Genomic DNA, 19297 nt, shown 5'->3' with positions numbered 1-19297 from the left:
GCATAATCATATTCAGCAAATCATAACCTTTCCATAGACACCTTATTTGACATAATTTGTACAAGTTTTGTTGCAACTATATAACAGTGGTAGCAACAATAATCTACATGGTCATATTTAATCAGATAATGGCACAGGGGGGTTGTGCGGGGCATTGGGGATAGCGGGTCCAGGGGGCACTGGGCATAGCAAGTCTGGGGGGTGTTGGCACATGAGCTATGTGGCGCAGCATGGGCCTGCCCCAAACACGAAGTGGCATGCTCACAGCACAAGGTCAGGTGAACCAATGTGAGTCTGGCCATGCCACGCATGCCCCATTGCGTCTGGTCAGCCCCTCCGCCCGTCATGAGACTCCTCACTGGAGGACTGGGGCAAGGGGCGGAGGTGTGGGGGTGGGGTCCAGGCGGCTCTTACTTGGTGCAGCTCCCTGGAAGCAGCCGTCGGGTCCCTCTGGCTCCTAGGGTCAGGGGCAGCCATGGGGTCTGTGCATGCTGCGCCCGCCATGAGCTCCGGCTTCACAGCTCCCATTGGCTTGGAACCACAGCCAATGGGAACTGTGGGGTTGGGACCTGCAGGCATGAGGAACGCACACAGCCCCTGGCCACCCCGACCCTAGCAGGCAGAGGGACCTCTGGGGGCTGGGGCGGGGTCCAAGCAGCACTTACCTGGGGCTGGCAGGTTCCTCTGGCTCTTAGGGTCGGGGCAGCCAGGGGGCTCTGCTCATGTCCATAGGCCCCTTCCCCACAGCTCCCATTGGCTGCAGTTCCCAGCCAATGGGAGCTGCGGAGCTGGCGCTCCTGGCAGGGGCAGCATGCAGAGACCCCCCCTGGCCGACCCTCCACCTAGGGGCCACAGAGTCCTGCCGGCTGCTTCCCATGAACTCGAAGCCAGGTAGGGAGCCTGCCAGCTAGGGTGATTGGTCCAGCCCCGCACCAAAAATCAGGACAAATGGCATCCTGACCGTACATCGGTTGGGAAGTGGGACAAACAGCTAAATATAGTGACAGTTCAGATTTTATCGGAATGTCTGGTCACCCTGATGGGATTGAACTGCAGAGACAAAGGCCTGCCACTGAGAATGCCATTCACCAGCCTCTGTCAAACTTTCTAGCATAGTCACAGAGGCAGGGGGAGGCAGAAAGGGAGGCAGTTTTTGTGATAGCTAGAGTGCAAATCATTTCAGTGTCACTGTGAGGCACTGCACCTCAAAATAGGACTCCAAAACCCTCATATTCACCATGGCTATATGATTAGGATATGCCTTGTGAGGAAAGTTATAATCTGTTGAGCATTATTGTTCTGTCAAAACAAATCTGTATCGTCATTGACTATGAAGTTATGAGATTTTGCGATATGATTGTTACTGAAATGTTGTGCGTCAGGGAAATGCCCACAGACTAGCTCTTCAGTAGTCAAGTGTTAAGCAACCACCATAGGCCATTCACCAGCAGGTGAGTTGTAAACAGGAGATTTACAATTCACATGAAAGACAGTTGCTGGAGCATGTATATCATGGGGCTGCCAACCCCCATGACACAGCAAGGATCTTTCCAGCACCTGGAGCAGAGTATAAAATAAGGGACAATGACATCACCACTTCACCTCTCCTCTCCCACCTACACTGAAGGCAACAAGTTTTTTTGAAAGACAAAGAAACATTTGAACTGAGGGGAGTGATCCTAACTGGAAAAGCTTCCCAGTTACCCAAAAATCTACAGCAGTCTGTGCTAAGAGAAATGTTATTGCTTCAGATTTGAGTTAGCCTGATTAAAGTTCAGGAAAGAGCTTGCAGTTTTTATCTTTTATTTCCTTTTGTAACCAATTTTGAACTTCTATGCTTATACCACTCATAATCACTTAAAATCTATCTTTCTGTAATTAATAAACGTATTTGAATCTTTTATCTAAGCCACTGTGGTTTTGGTTGAAGTTTGGGGAATTTACTCAGGTAACAAAGGCTGGGTCATATTCATACCCTGTGATGCTATGATGAACTAATTAATGAGCTTACTCTGATCTGATCAGAGCTTACTTTGCGGGCCTTGAGCAGTGTAAAACACACATTTCTGGGGTGACGGTGGGACTAGGGATACGTGGTGTCATCCTATATGTTGTTCAAGAGTGGTTGGGCATAGCACTCTGGTATTTATCTGGGCGTGACTTGCATGCTAGAGGTTGGGGTGAGTGGACAGAGTGGCAGCTCACACAGCAAAACAGGGCATAGTGCACACCAGATTGGAGAATTAAGGGGCCACAATGATCCAACAGTCCAGATTGTACCCTGGGGGATGTCACAGTCACCAAATATCGACACCAGGGCCATAACTAGGGCAGGGCAAGAGGGGCAGCTGCTCAGGGCGCAAAGCCAACAAGGGTGCAGGATCAGGCCCAGCAGCGTCAGGCAGAACCCTGGGTGCTCAGTGCCCCCAATCCCTGCAAGATTTCAGGCTCAGTGACCCCAGCCAGAGAAGGCTCTGCTGGGCACTAGGACTGCTGCAGCAGTGGCGGCAGGCGGGCAGGGCTCTGAGGGCCACCTTAGCAGTAATGCAGAAACAGGATGAAAAGCTGCATAGCTGTTTCCTAAGCTGGAGGTAGGAAACCAGCTGCACTGAGTGCCTGGGATGTGCTGCGCAGAGAGGGGGTGCAGGGAGAAGCTGCACATCCCCCTTGCTTGGGGTTAAAATCTGCTGCCTGCTGATCACAGAGGTGCAAAGGGGGGCAAATCAGAGCAGGGGATGGGCAGTGTCTGACCAGGGGTTGGCAACTGACTGGCAGGGGGTCAAACAGCTGGGGGTAGGGGTAGGAAAAGGGCTGAGGAGCAAAACTAGGGACAGGGAGGGGTAGGAGTCGAGGTTAAGCCCAGGGACAGGGGCGTGTACAGGAATAAAAATTTGACAGCTTTTGGAGGGGCATGTTCTGTGCCCCAGCTGCAACCCAGAGGATCTCACTCAAGGGCTGGAGGAGTTCTGTGCCCCTGCCGATTATCATAGGGGCTGTGCCCTGCTTGCTCCCCCTTGTGCATGCCCCTGCCCGGGGTGAGGTACTGCCTGACGGTGGCAGAGGGGGTAACAGTTATCCGATGGGCTGAGTCACCTGCCATGTTTGTAAAAATGGGGTGTGGGGCAGAGGGGCTCTTTTATTTCCCCTCTCACAGGAGTGTAGATCACAGCACGATTCCCTGGGCTGTGTTCTCAAAGGCACAGGGCATCCCAAGGCCTAGACATGGCAGCTTTTCTCTATTTTATATAACATACTGAGGTGGTACAGGAGACTTCATTCAGTAAACTATTTTACATACAGCCCCCAAAAACTGTGTCTCACCCTTTTTGAGTGTTTTAGAGTCCCTTATCAGTTTATATGTCTGCATAAAGTCTCATAGCAGTTCATAAATGTATCTGCTGCTGATTCTCTGAATTGCACTCCCTTTCTTGTAATCCATTTTAAATATAGTTTTGCTCTTCAAATAGTTTACTTTTTAAAATGTTATTTTACTCCTATTACTTTTAGCACTTCATCACTTATCTTTGTCAACATTGTCCAGATGGATGTCAATGTGCTATTTAATTGATATTTTAATAGCAAATAATCATTACAAATATTTATAAGTAAATAGTTGCTAGTAGTTTTAGCAATGACATCTATTTCTAGTAAATCACTTCCTATATTTTACTAAAAAGAAAAGGAGTACTTGTGGCACCTTAGAGACTAACAAATTTATTAGAGCATAAGCTTTCGTGAGCTACAGCTCACTTCATCGGATGCATTTGGTGGAAAAAACAGAGGAGAGATTTATATACACACACAGAGAACATGAAACAATGGGTTTATCATACACACTGTAAGGAGAGTGATCACTTAAGATAAGCCATCACCAGCAGCGGGGGGGGGGGGGGGAGGAGGAAAACCTTTCATGGTGACAAGCAAGGTAGGCTAATTCCAGCAGTTAACAAGAATATCAGAGGAACAGTGGGGGGTGGGGTGGGGGGGAGAAATACCATGGGGAAATAGTTTTACTTTGTGTAATGACTCATCCATTCCCAGTCTCTATTCAAGCCTAAGTTAATTGTATCCAGTTTGCAAATTAATTCCAATTCAGCAGTCTCTCGTTGGAGTCTGTTTTTGAAGCTTTTTTGTTGAAGGATAGCCACTCTTAGGTCTGTGATCGAGTGACCAGAGAGATTGAAGTGTTCTCCAACTGGTTTCTGAATGTTATAATTCTTGACATCTGATTTGTGTCCATTTATTCTTTTGCGTAGAGACTGTCCAGTTTGGCCAATGTACATGGCAGAGGGGCATTGCTGGCACATGATGGCATATATCACATTGGTAGATGCGCAGGTGAACGAGCCTCTGATAGTGTGGCTGAAGTGATAGGATTCTGGGTGGACTCCTCCTGAAGATCGAAACAGCAGCCTGGATTTCTACATAGAGTGCTTCCGCCGACGTGCACGAGCTGAAATTGTGGAAAAGCAGCATCGCTTACCCCATAACCTCAGCCATGCAGAACATAGTGCCATCCACAGCCTCAGAAACAACTCTGACATCACAATCAAAAAGGCTGACAAAGGAGGTGCTGTCATCATCATGAATAGGTCAGAGTATGAACAAGAGGCTACTAGGCAGCTCTCCAACACCACTTTCTACAAGCCATTACCCTCTGATCCCACTGAGAGTTACCAAAAGAAACTACAGCATTTGCTCAAGAAACTCCCTGAAAAAGCACAAGAACAAATCCGCACAGACACACCCCTAGAACCCCGACCTGGGGTATTCTATCTGCTACCCAAGATCCATAAACCTGGAAATCCTGGACGCCCCATCATCTCAGGCATTGGCACCCTGACAGCAGGATTGTCTGGCTATGTAGACTCCCTCCTCAGGCCCTTCGTTACCAGCACTCCCAGCTATCTTCGAGACACCACTGACTTCCTGAGGAAACTACAGTCCATTGGTGATCTTCCTAAAAACACCATCCTAGCCACTATGGATGTAGAAGCCCTCTACACCAACATTCCACACAAAGATGGACTACAAACCGTCAGGAACAGTATCCCCGATACTGTCATAGCTAACCTGGTGGCTGAACTTTGTGACTTTGTCCTCACCCATAACTATTTCACATTTGGGGACAATGTATACCTTCAAATCAGTGGCATTGCGATGGGTACCCGCATGGCCCCACAGTATGCCAACATTTTTATGGCTGACTTAGAACAACACTTCCTCAGCTCTCGTCCCCTAATGCCCCTACTCTACTTGCGCTACATTGATGACATCTTCATCATCTGGACCCATGGAAAAGAAGCCCTTGAGGAATTCCACCATGATTTCAACAATTTCCATCCCACCATCAACCTCAGCCTGGACCAGTCCACACAAGAGATCCACTTCCTGGACACTACGGTGCTACTAAGCGATGGTCACATAAACACCACCCGATATTGGAAACCTACTGACCGCTATTCCTACCTACATGCCTCTAGCTTTCATCCAGATCATACCACTCGATCCATTGTCTACAGCCAAGCGCTACGATATAACCGCATTTGCTCCAACCCCTCAGACAGAGACAAACACCTACAAGATCTCTATCATGCATTCCTACAACTACAATACCCACCTGCTGAAGTGAAGAAACAGATTGACAGAGCCAGAAGAGTACCCAGAAGTCACCTACTACAGGACAGGCCCAACAAAGAAAATAACAGAACGCCACTAGCCATCACCTTCAGCCCCCAACTAAAACCTCTCCAACGCATCATCAAGGATCTACAACCTATCCTGAAGGACGACCCATCACTCTCACAGATCTTGGGAGACAGGCCAGTCCTTGCTTACAGACAGCCCCCCAATCTGAAGCAAATACTCACCAGCAACCACACACCACACAACAGAACCACTAACCCAGGAACCTATCCTTGCAACAAAGCCCGTTGCCAACTCTGTCCACATATCTATTCAGGGGATACCATCATAGGGCCTAATCACATCAGCCACACTATCAGAGGCTCGTTCACCTGCGCATCTACCAATGTGATATATGCCATCATGTGCCAGCAATGCCCCTCTGCCATGTACATTGGCCAAACTGGACAGTCTCTACGCAAAAGAATAAATGGACACAAATCAGACGTCAAGAATTATAACATTCAAAAACCAGTTGGAGAACACTTCAATCTCTCTGGTCACTCGATCACAGACCTAAGAGTGGCTATCCTTCAACAAAAAAGCTTCAAAAACAGACTCCAACGAGAGACTGCTGAATTGGAATTAATTTGCAAACTGGATACAATTAACTTAGGCTTGAATAGAGACTGGGAATGGATGAGTCATTACACAAAGTAAAACTATTTCCCCATGGTATTTCTCCCCCCCACCCCACCCCCCACTGTTCCTCTGATATTCTTGTTAACTGCTGGAATTAGCCTACCTTGCTTGTCACCATGAAAGGTTTTCCTCCTTCCCCCCCTTTGCTGCTGGTGATGGCTTATCTTAAGTGATCACTCTCCTTACAGTGTGTATGATAAACCCATTGTTTCATGTTCTCTGTGTGTGTGTATAAATCTCTCCTCTGTTTTTTCCACCAAATGCATCCGATGAAGTGAGCTGTAGCTCACGAAAGCTTATGCTCTAATAAATTTGTTAGTCTCTAAGGTGCCACAAGTACTCCTTTTCTTTTTGCGAATACAGACTAACACGGCTGCTACTCTGAAACCTATATTTTTACTGTGATTCTTAATTTGGAATTTTTATTTTCTTTTTTTTATAGCACAAGTTTATTCTTTTGGATCCTGTGTTTTCCAAACTGACTGATTTTCTGGTCTGCTTCATTTTCATTTGATCTACCAATGGAGATTGGCTTTCTCAGCTTTTATTTTGCCTCTCAATCCATCCATTAGTGCTTTTTCACATGTCACTGCTTGTGTGTAGAACTTGGGTGCCAAATATTCACTAAGGGTAGTATACTATCTCCTATTAAATACTTCTCAAAGACAAACATCTACTTTAATTTTTACTAAACATAAGAACGGCCATACTGAGTCAGACCAATGGTCCGTCTAGCCCAGTATCTTGTCTTCTGACAGTGGCCAGTGCCAGGTGCTTCAGAAGGAATGAACAGAACAGGCAGTCATCGAGTGATCCATCCCCTCTCATCCACTCCCAGCTTCTGGCAGTCAGAGGCCAGGGACACGGACACCCAGAGCATGGGGTTGCATCTATTGATGGACCAGGAACTTATCTAATTCTTTTTTGAACCCAGTTTTAGTTTTGGCCTTCACAACATAATGAACACACATCTACAACCCCAAGACAACCACAAGAATTCAAAAATCATGAGCTATACACCCCCAAGACATGACAATTAAAAAAAGAAATAAATGATTTTGGGTTCTTTTATGTGCCTTTTTGTTCCTGAGCCCTTAGAGCCCAGTCCACAAAAGTAGGAGTTAACCCCGAGTGAATCTTGGCCTAGCCTCATACTTTTGCTGTTACCTCTCCCAAACAATTCATATACCTAAGGCCATATCTACACCACAAACTTATGTTAACTCAAGTTACGAAAGCATACAGTCGCTGCAGTTAAAATGTCACTTGGGCATGTGCTGACTTGGCTCCTTGTATTGATGATGAGTGCACTCACCAGGAGCACTTGTGTAGACTTAGGCCTTGTCTACACTGGCAAGTTTCTGCACAGTAAAGTAGCTTTCTGCACTGTAACTCCCGAGGTGTGCACACTGCCACCCACTTAGTGCACAGAAACTGTGCAGATGTAGCGCTCTAAAAAAACCACCTCAACGACAGGCATACAGCTTTCTGCGCTGGGGGTACAGTGCCACAGTGCCCGTGTAGACACCATGGCGATTATAGCGCTACAATTAGCCTCCGGGAGGTGTCCCACAATTCCTATTCTCACCTTTCTGTCGTCAGTTTGAACTCTACTGCCCTGCCCTCAAATGGACAACTGTCATCCCCACCCCATACATTCCTTTGCAAATTTGAAAGTCCCCTTCCTGTTCACTCGGTGATGCGTGCAGTGGTCTCAGCGCATCTTTCCAGGTGGCCATGCCTGCTCCGTGCACAAGGCGATCCTCCGCTTGGAGCAATGCTGAGCTGCTGGACCTCATCAGCATATGGGGAGAGGCGGCTGTGCAGTCCCAGCCATGCTCCAGCCATAGGAATTATGATGCCTACAGACAGATTTCACGATGCATGATAGAAAGGGGCCATGACCAGGAAACATTGCAGTGTAGGGTAAAAGTGAAGGAGCTGCAGAACTCCTATCACAAGGTGCATGAGGCAAATCACTGCTCCGGTGCTGCACCCATGAGCTGCTGGTTCTACAAAGAGCTGGACACGATACTTGGTGGCAACCCCACCTCCACTGCAAAGGCTCCACTGTGGATACTTCGTTGGCTTGCATGCCACTTGAGAGTGGACCGAGCCAGAAGGAGGAAATCTTGGACGAAGAGGGGGAGGGGGACACAGAGGCAGAGGACGACTCAGAGGCCAGAGATGCATGCAGCCAGGAGCTCTTTTCTACCCCAGAGGAGCCTAGCCAGAGTATGGTGAACCATGGGTATGGATCAACCACCTGTCACAATTTGCTACCTCTCACCTTTGTCACTGGCTGGTCTAGTGTTAGCAAATTGTGATGGATAGTTGAAGTCCTGTCACAATTTGCTATCACAGGACCAATGAGAAAGGAGAGGGATAGCACATTGTGATAGGGCATTATGATAGTGCTACATTGTCATTCTTTATAGTGAAAATTCTTAGGAAAGTGAGCAGTTAATGCCACTGGCTTGGTCCAAGCATAATGCAAAAGGTGTTGTATAAAATTCCACACATAGCTTTACTATGGTTGGTAGGAGGTGCACCCCACAGTTTGGAAACCTCTGTGTTGAATGGAAGGCAGAAACTGGGGCAGGGACACATGACCCTGCATGACCCCCCACGTATCGCCCCTAGGGATGTAAATATACTTGCTCACCCAAGCACTTAAAATGCTTAGTTACAGCTCTATTCAACACAGTTTGGTTTGATGGACATTTCTGCTCTCAAGAGAGGCTCTGGATTGGGACAGCAGAAATGCCATGATCAAGATCCACCAACCACAGTAAAGCTATGTGTGGAATTTTGTACAACACCTATTGCATTATGGTTGGACCAAGCCAGTGGTATTAATTGCTCACTTTCCTAAGAATTTTCAGTTTAAAGAATGACAATGTAGCACGTTTTCCCACTCTCAGATTTACTGCTATAACTGACCTGAACACTTTTATGGTGGTGATAGGAAGATATCGTACAGTGTTATGACCTTTGAAAAAGCAAAATAAAAATTGATTTCCATCACATAATATTTATCTTGTAATGATCTGGGCATTGTACATAGGAACCAGGCATTAGCGCCTGGTGTCAAGAAAAAGCAGTCTCATTCAATGTCATTAAGTGTAGCACTGTTCGCTGTGCTCTATAATCATTCTCTTAATAGCTAATCAAGCTGTTCCTCTACCACACCTTTGCTTCTGGAATGGAAAATGCTAAATTAAAAACCTGGTCTGTGCTGCCTCCTTTTGGTACTTTCTATATATGAAGTCACCAATTTTTTCAGATGAGCACTTGGCAGTTGGTTTTAATCCTGTTGAGTCCCCTGATTCTCTGCTTCTAGCTGAAAGATCATCTCATCTAATAGGCTTTATAATGAATGTGTTGACGAATGGCTACGCAGGTGGTGTCGGAGAGAAGGCTTTGGATTCTTTGACCATGGGATGGTGTTCCATGAAGGAGGAGTGCTGGGCAGAGACGGGCTCCATCTTACGAAGAGAGGGAAGAACATCTTTGCCAGCAGGCTGGCTAACCTAGTGAGGAGGGCTTTAAACTAGGTTCACCGGGGGAAGGAGACCAAAGCCCTGAGGTAAGTGGGAAAGCGGGATACCGGGAGGAAGCACAGGCAGGAAGGTCTGTGAGGGGAGGGCTCCTGCCTCATACTGGGAATGAGGGGCGATCAACAGGTTATCTCAAGTGCTTATATACAAATGCACAAAGCCTTGGAAACAAGCAGGGAGAACTGGAGGTCCTGGTGATGTCAAGGAATTATGACGTGATTGGAATAACAGAGACTTGGTGGGATAACTCACATGACTGGAGTACAGTCATGGATGGTTATAAACTGTTCAGGAAGGACAGGCAGGGCAGAAAAGGTGGGGGAGTAGCACTGTATGTAAGGGAGCAGTATGACTGCTCAGAGCTCCGGTACGAAACTGTGGAAAAACCTGAGTGTCTCTGGATTAAGTTTAGAAGTGTGTGCAACAAGAGTGATGTCATGGTGGGAGTCTGCTATAGACCACCGGACCAGGGGGATGAGGTGGATGAGGCTTTCTTCCGGCAACTCACGGAAGCTACTAGATCGCATGCCCTGATTCTCATGGGTGACTTTAATTTTCCTGATATCTGCTGGGAGAGCAATACAGCGGTGCATAGACAATCCAGGAAGTTTTTGGAAAGCGTAGGGGACAATTTCCTGGTGCAAGTGCTAGGGGAGCCAACTAGGGGGAGCGCTTTTCTTGACCTGCTGCTCACAAACCGGGTAGAATTAGTGGGGGAAGCAAAAGTGGATGGGAATCTGGGAGGCAGTGACCATGAGTTGGTTGAGTTCAGGATCCTGACGCAGGGAAGAAAGGTAAGCAGCAGGATACGGACCCTGGACTTCAGGAAAGCAGACTTTGACTCCCTCAGGGAACAGATGGCCAGGATCCCCTGGGGGACTAACATGAAAGGGAAGGGAGTCCAGGAGAGCTGGCTGTATTTCAAGGAATCCCTGTTGAGGTTACAGGGACAAACCATCCCGATGAGTCGAAAGAATAGTAAATATGGCAGGCGACCAGCTTGGCTTAATGGTGAAATCCTAGCGGATCTTAAACATAAAAAAGAAGCTTACAAGAAGTGGAAGGTTGGACATATGACCAGGGAAGAGTATAAAAATATTGCTCGGGCATGTAGGAAAGATATCAGGAGGGCCAAATCGCACCTGGAGCTGCAGCTAGCAAGAGATGTCAAGAGTAACAAGAAGGGTTTCTTCAGGTATGTTGGCAACAAGAAGAAAGCCAAGGAAAGTGTGGGCCCCTTACTGAATGAGGGAGGCAAGCTAGTGACAGAGGATGTGGAAAAAGCTAATGTACTCAATGCTTTTTTTGCCTCTGTTTTCACTAACAAGGTCAGCTCCCAGACTGCTGTGCTGGGCAACACAAAATGGGGAAGAGATGGCCAGCCCTCTGTAGAGATAGAGGTGGTTAGGGACTATTTAGAAAAGCTGGACGTGCACAAGTCCATGGGGCCGGACGAATTGCATCCGAGAGTGCTGAAGGAATTGGCGGCTGTGATTGCAGAGCCCTTGGCCATTATCTTTGAAAACTCGTGGCGAACGGGGGAAGTCCCGGATGACTGGAAAAAGGCTAATGTAGTGCCCATCTTTAAAAAAGGGAAGAAGGAGGATCCTGGGAACTACAGGCCGGTCAGCCTCACCTCAGTCCCTGGAAAAATCATGGAGCAGGTCCTCAAAGAATCAATCCTGAAGCACTTAGAGGAGAGGAAAGTGATCAGGAACAGTCAGCATGGATTCACCAAGGGAAGGTCATGCCTGACTAATCTAATCGCCTTTTATGATGAGATTACTGGTTCTGTGGATGAAGGGAAAGCAGTGGATGTATTGTTTCTTGACTTTAGCAAAGCTTTTGACACGGTCTCCCACAGCATTCTTGTCAGCAAGTTAAGGAAGTATGGGCTGGATGAATGCACTATAAGGTGGGTAGAAAGCTGGCTAGATTGTCGGGCTCAACGGGTAGTGATCAATGGCTCCATGTCTAGTTGGCAGCCGGTGTCAAGTAGAGTGCCCCAGGGGTCGGTCCTGGGGCCCGTTTTGTTCAATATCTTCATAAATGATCTGGAGGATGGTGTGGATTGCACTCTCAGCAAATTTGCGGATGATACTAAACTGGGAGGAGTGGTAGATACGCTGGAGGGGAGGGATAGGATACAGAAGGACCTAGACAAATTGGAGGATTGGGCCAAAAGAAATCTAATGAGGTTCAATAAGGATAAATGCAGGGTCCTGCACTTAGGATGGAAGAATCCAATGCACCGCTACAGACTAGGGACCGAATGGCTCGGCAGCAGTTCTGTGGAAAAGGACCTAGGGGTGACAGTGGACGAGAAGCTGGATATGAGTCAGCAGTGTGCCCTTGTTGCCAAGAAGGCCAATGGCATTTTGGGTTGTATAAGTAGGGGCATAGCGAGCAGATCGAGGGACGTGATCGTTCCCCTCTATTCGACACTGGTGAGGCCTCATCTGGAGTACTGTGTCCAGTTTTGGGCCCCACACTACAGGAAGGATGTGGATAAATTGGAAAGAGTACAACGAAGGGCAACGAAAATGATTAGGGGTCTAGAGCACATGACTTATGAGGAGAGGCTGAGGGAGCTGGGATTGTTTAGTCTGCAGAAGAGAAGAATGAGGGGGGATTTGATAGCTGCTTTCAACTACCTGAAAGGGGGTTTCAAAGAGGATGGCTCTAGACTGGTAGCAGATGACAGAACGAGGAGTAATGGTCTCAAGTTGCAATGGGGGAGGTTTAGATTGGATATTAGGAAAAACTTTTTCACTAAGAGGGTGGTGAAACACTGGAATGCGTTACCTAGGGAGGTGGTAGAATCTCCTTCCTTAGAGGTTTTTAAGGTCAGGCTTGACAAAGCCCTAGCTGGGATGATTTAACTGGGACTTGGTCCTGCTTTGAGCAGGGGGTTGGACTAGATGACCTTCTGGGGTCCCTTCCAACCCTGATATTCTATGATTCTATGATTCATGCATTATCACTGCCTTCTGCCTTCATGACACAGCTTGGACACAGAAGACACTGAGCTGCCTTTCTGGGATACCATGTTAGAGCTAGGATCATGGATATGAATTCCATTGCTTCCTGTTGATACCATATATGCCCTGCTGGCTGATGACTGATAACCCCAGATCAAGACGATGAATATACTAACATTGGAGGCAGAGAAATGTTATCCAATGCAAACTAAGAACAGGTTGCAATGCATCTCATCTTGGGTGGCACGTCATAGAACAGATTTAGCATGGGGAGTTTTGTACATAGTAGTTGCTGAAGTAAACCTTTCCATACAGCTGCTGCAATATATTCACCATTCAGATTGGCAAACAGGAGAGATCCAAAGAACAGCTACAGAACTTGCTAATACTGAAGAAATGATTATGTGGAGGCAATATGAGGAAACTCATCCCTCATGATTTAAAATAGATTTATTTATCAGAAGCGTGCTTATAAATGACTATTCCCTGTTGACCTGTTCAAAGTTAGTAAGTGATGAGTATAGTACTGATGCATACTCAGAAAGCTAAGGCATTATATGATGAATTATGATTTTTTTTTCAGAACATGTGGTAAGCAACTCATTTGCTCTTTCTTCTCATCTATCTGGAAAGCAATTTTGTACATGGTATAGTCCCCATTGGAGATATGAAGAATAAAAAAATCATTGAGAGACCAAGACTCAAAGGTTGATGGTGGGATTTTCAAAAGCCCTAAGTCACTTTCAGTGGGACTTGTGTTACTTAGGCCTACATCCCCAAAGGTGTTTAGGCACCTAACTCCCAAATTAGTGCCTAAACACCTGAAGGATCTAAGCCTTAAACATTTTTAAAAATCCCACCCAGGGCATTTAAAATTATAAGTGATGGAGACTGCCATAAGGACTTAAGTGTAAAATTTTTCAAAAGCACCTAAGGGATTTAGCATCCCAGTCCCTCAACGTAAGTGAATGGAAACCTAAAAGGCCTTTCCTATTCCTGAATCAGGTCCTGGCATTTCAAACCACTTTAAAATAACAAAGGGCAGTGGTGTTGTCAGCAATGCTTTTACACTGTGATTTATGCAGAGGGTCTAACTTTTCATTCCAAAGAGATTATATTATGATGTGCTGATCCACTGGGATGAAGAATGCATATAGAGAGTGCAATACTGGCCCCACTGAAGATACTGGGAATTTTTCCATTGACTTCAGAGGTCCCAGCATTTCACCCAGTCTTTCCAAATTGCCAGTTAAGTTATTTTTAAGAACAAGAAAATGAAATAGTTCTGAAATTTTTTAAATTAAGGCCAAAGTTTTTTAAAATGGGTGCCTTAAGCTAGGCTCTTGAATGCATCCACAGTTAGATGCGTAAATAAATGGTCTGATTTTCAAAAGTACTTGTATTCACCAGCTGCCATGCCATTGACTTTTGAAAATCAGGCCATTTGCTTAGGAGCCTAGGCCCCCATTTGTAGGTTTGTTTGTTTGTTTTTGAAAATCTTGGCTTAAAATTTTCTTTTAGTCTACTTTTGAATTCATTTAGAATAAATAGCAAGATTATGTTAAAGAACAGAGTGATTTCAGTGCAGAGCAAGCATTTACTGGCTGGCATCATTTGATGTTATCTCTTGTACTGCATCGGTCTCCAGCAGTGATTATTTTTTAATGTTTTCTCAGTAAAAGTAAGAGGAAGCCAAACAATCACCCTGGCAATCATTTCTGATTAATACCACTGGCTGGAGACTTAATGCAGTATTTGCTCATCTCTCAACACAGGAAAACCAAAGCTAATAAATAACCCTGATTGCATCACCCCGACTTGCAACCTTTAGGGACACCTTGTTTACTTGTACCTTTGTTCCACGATCTAGAATATGAAATAGTATTTGGGTCCATGAATGTTGTACAAACTTGTCACCAAGATTTATACTTGTTGGGTTTTTTAACTGCTGACTCATCTGATTTCATAAAAAGTGAATTATGCAGCTGTTACAGTCAGTTATTGATTTTTTTTAAAGATTCCTTAATTGAATTCAACTTAAAAAAACTAATGAAGGTGCCTTAAGTACTTACTTTCTGATTCTCAGAGCTCTGTTTCCCATCTTTGCAGCCTATAGTATGGCAATATTCAAGGAGATGTACTAGATGGTCTTATGTTTCCCTCTGACTTCTATAAACATTTTACTTCCTTTTAGATTGTGAAGCTAACGAGCAACCCACACTGGTCACACATGTCAGTCTGTTCCCTGACACATCCTCTTTGCCACCAGAGCACTGGAACTGGGTGTGATGGCAAGGAAATAAGAAAACGAAATGAGAATAGCAGAAGCCTCATGGAAGGGAAGGGAGAAGCTGAATTAATGAAATTGGCCCAACCCAGAAGGATTTCTTGTACTTCCTCTAAGGTTAGCACTAACTGACAGTCCAGTATAATTAGAATACTGTACATGTTCATACTGTAGTGTCTTTAAGCATTTCTCAGTTGAATATATCTGGTTGTGAAGAAATACCGTGTTTTCCCAATGGGAACTAGACTGAAATAGTTTTGGCTTCTAACAGATGTCTTCCCATCCCATATATACTTATTTTTAGAATACATAAATAATTATTTTTTCTAAAATAAGAAAAAATATGGTCTTAATGCAGACCCTTGGGGGGGGTCCATTATTAACTGCTCTCCTGTTGGAAAAGCAGCCATTCACTCCAGCTTTTCATTTTCCATCCCATATTCACTGTTTAAGTCATGCAAAAACCCAGTGGTTATTTATTTTCTTTGATAACCTTTTCCAAAGCTTGTCAGAAAACTGCATAAATTATGCCCACAGGGTCATCTTTATCTTCTACTTCATTAACTTTCTCAAAAGCCATCTAAAAAAGCACAGTTTTTCTCTCACAGAAGCTGTGTTGGTCTGGCCATCTATCAAGTTATACTTATTCAGTTCTATCCTTTATCTAGACTCTGCATCAGATTACTCAGTATCTGTACTTCTTTTTTACAATGCCATTCAAAGAAGTTGTTTCAGTATAGCCTAATATCTGTGATACATGGTGGAGTTGCACCAGGAACGAATATGGCACATTTAATAACCGTGACGGGGCAAGGCCAGATGGCTATAGAAAAGTAGTCTTATTGGGATCCGGGAAGTGGGCGGGCGAAGCCCGTCCACCGCTAAAGGATCCCCCCCAGCCTAAAAGGGGGATCCACAGGACCTAGATACCCAAAAAATTCCGGGGGACAACTAATAAAATAACAGGGACAGGAGTGTGGTCAAAGGGTCAAACGAAGGGAACCGGACGGGGACACCGAGCAGAGAACCCTGGACAGCGCCCACTGCTCCTCAAAGGCGTCAAGGGAGTCAGAGGACGCCGCCCAGAGGAACTCTGCCCGGATACGTGAACGGACCGAGGATCGGAAATAGGCCCCACAGTCACAGGAGACTCCATCGGCCAACCTCCTCACTCTGGTTTTGTAGATGGCCATTTTAGCTAGGGCCAGGAGGAGGTTGACCAGGAGATCCCGTGACTTTGTGGGGCCACGGATAGGGAGTGCATAAATGAGAAGGTGAGGGGAGAAGTGTAACCAAAAACGTAATAAAATATTGGTGAGGAGCCGGAATAGGGGCTGCAGCCTGGTATACTCCAGGTATACATGTGCCAGGGTATCCCTCACGCCGCAAAAGGGGCAGGTGTCTGGGATTGAAGTGAATCGCGCCAAGTACACGCCCATGCTCACGACTCCGTGAAGGAGCCGCCAGCTGACATCCCTGGCGGGCCTTGGCACTAAGGTGGAATATAGGCTGGCCCACCAGGGCTCCTCACCCTCCAAAGGTGGCAGGAGGTCCCGCCATTTTGTATCGGGGCGGGACACGAGGGTGCGGGCGTGAAGGGTGTGGAGCGCGAGCGTGTAGAGATGTTTTCTTGGCGTGGTTTGGAAGCAGACTGCAGCCGGCTTCTAGTGAAGGGGTGAAGGGGTCGGTTGGGGCAGGGGTCCAATTAAAAGGTCCGGTGGGCCTGGGGTAACAGGTGGGCGGGGCGTGCCCTCGTGCAGGACCCGGTCGAGATGAACCCAAACAGCGGGCGGCAAAGCGGCCTTCACCTCCTGAAGTATGCGCCGGGGAGTACAAGGTCTGGAAAGCCCCATGCGCTGAGCGAGCGTCAAGGGATCCAGCCAGTCTCCCCGGTCATAGTCCAGGAGGTCTCCGACTCTTGTGACCTCTGCCAGGATCAACCTCTGGCGCACCGAGCAGGACTCCGCCACCTGTACACGGAGTTGGGGGTTGTGTAGCAGGGGCTCTGCGAGGAGATCTGCCCCCTCGGTGGCCACCACGGACCTGGTCGTTGTAAAGAATTTCCAGGTCCGGAGGAGGTCCTGGTAGAAGACCGGCAGCCCGGAGAGGTCTCGCGGAAGACCTCTCGGATGGAGATAAAGGAGCTGCCGGTCGTATCGGAGCCCTCGGAAGCGGCGCAGGAAGGCGTGCACCAGTATGCTCCACGCCGGACTACCTGCACCATAAAGGAGCCTCTGCAGGGTCTGGAGGCGGAAGACATGGACCTGAGTGAGCAGACATTTTAGGCCCTGCCCTGCCTCCTCCACAGGTAGATGAAGAACCCCTGCAGGGACCCAGTGCAGTCCTTACCAAAAGAACTCCAGAATCAATGTCCGGAGGTTGGCCAGGAAACCCGGGGCCGGGACCAGGGTGTTGAGCCGGTACCAGAGCATGGACAGGACTAGTTGATTAAGCACTAACGCTCTCCCTCGAAGGGAGAGGCACCGGAGTAGTCCTGTCCATTTCCGGAGCCGCTCTATCACCCCGCCCTCTAAATTCTGCCAGTTCTCCGGCAGAGAGGGATGCGTGGCAGAAAGGTAAATGCCCAGATAGAGCAGCGGACCCGTGCTCCACCGGATGGCCTGAAGCGCGGGTGGGAGGGAACTCGCCTGCCGCCAGTCCCCTACCACCAAGCCAGAGCTCTTGACCCAGTTGACCCGCATGGAAGAGGCTGCCGAATAGATGGCCTGGCAAGCCTCCACCCATGCCAGGTCGCCCGGGTCCTGGACCACGAGGAGCACGTCAGCGTACGCTGACAGGACCAGCCACAGCTCTGGCTCCACAGCACCAACCCTGTCAACCTCCTTAGGAGGAGATAGAGGAAGGGCTCGACCGCCAGAGCGTACAGCTGGCCTGAGAGGGGACACCCCTGCCGTACTCCTCGCCCGAAGCTGACCGGTTCGGTCAGGGTCCAGTTGAGCCTGACCAAACACTCTGCGGAGGTGTACAGAACCCAGAGAAAACTCACAAACCTGGGTCCGAAGCCAAACGCTTGTAGAGTGCTCAAGAGATACCCGTGATCCACCCTGTCGAACGCCTTCTCCTGATCTAAGGACAGGAGGGCGAACGACAGACCATCCCTACACCCAAGTTCCAATAGGTCCCGGACCAGATATAGGTTGTCGAAGATGCTGCGGCCCGGGACGGTGTAGGTCTGGTCTGGGTGGACCACGTCCACCAGCATGGACCCTAGCCGCAGCGAGATGGCTTTTGCCACGACTTTGTAGTCCGTGTTGAGGAGCGAGACGGGACGCCAATTTTGTAAATCGCGGAGGTCCCCCTTCTTCGGCAATAAGGCCAGCACGGCTCGCCTGCACGAAAGAGGGAGGACCCCGCTCTGCAAAGACTCGGCCCAGATGGTGACTAGGTCTGGGCCCAGGACGTCCCAGAACACACGGTAGAACTCCACGGTCAGCCCGTCTATGTCCAGAGATTTATTGGTGGGCATTCGACGGAGGGCTTCCGAGAACTCGGCCAGAGTGAGAGGCAGCTCTAGCCAGTCTCGGTCGCCCGCGCTGACCGTCGGGAGCTCCTCCCAGAGCACTCTGCAAGCGTTAGGATCGGTCGGATACGGGGAGAAAAGGCTTGCGTAGAAGGTTCTCACCCTCCCGCACATCTCCACCGGATCCGTGAGGGGGGTGCCATCTTCTGCCAGTAGGCAGATGATATGTTTTTTAGCCCCCCTCTTTTTCTCCAGGGTGTAGAAGAAGCGGGAGCCGCGATCCATCTCCCGAAGGAGACGGATGCGGGATCGAACAAAGGCACCCCGGGCCTGATGGTCCTCGAGGGTCCGGAGCTCCTCCCGCTTCTCCCGGCACGCTCCGCAGAGGGGTGGATCCTCGGGGCTGGCGGCCAGACGCCTCTCCAGCTCTAAGACCTCCCATTCCAACTGCTCTATCGCCGCATCCCTCCGTCGGCTGGCGCCCCGGGTGTAGTCGCGGCAGAAGAGCCAGGCGCGCACCTTCCCTAGGTCCCACCACCGTCGCGCCGAGGGAAAGGCATGCCGCTGCCCTCGCCAGGCCAGCCAGAACTCCCGGAAGGACGCCATGAAGCCCACATCCTCCAGCAAGCTGTTGTTAAAATGCCAATAGGCCGGCCCCGGC

At 48.1% G+C, this 19297-nt stretch overlaps 1 long non-coding RNA gene across 1 annotated transcript; it reads left to right on the top strand.

Moving 5' to 3' along the window:
• The first annotated feature begins 2546 nt into the window (after positions 1-2546).
• Positions 2547-15171, top strand: LOC122458671. Its single transcript, XR_006278807.1, has 3 exons — positions 2547-2706; positions 13209-13459; positions 15063-15171. It is a non-coding gene; the product is annotated as an uncharacterized LOC122458671 (long non-coding RNA).
• Positions 15172-19297: the final 4126 nt, after the last annotated feature.

Source organism: Dermochelys coriacea, chromosome 2 (genome assembly GCF_009764565.3).
Source record: "Dermochelys coriacea isolate rDerCor1 chromosome 2, rDerCor1.pri.v4, whole genome shotgun sequence".
Classification (NCBI taxonomy): Eukaryota; Metazoa; Chordata; order Testudines; family Dermochelyidae; genus Dermochelys; species Dermochelys coriacea.
This window is presented reverse-complemented; position numbering and strand designations above follow the sequence as displayed.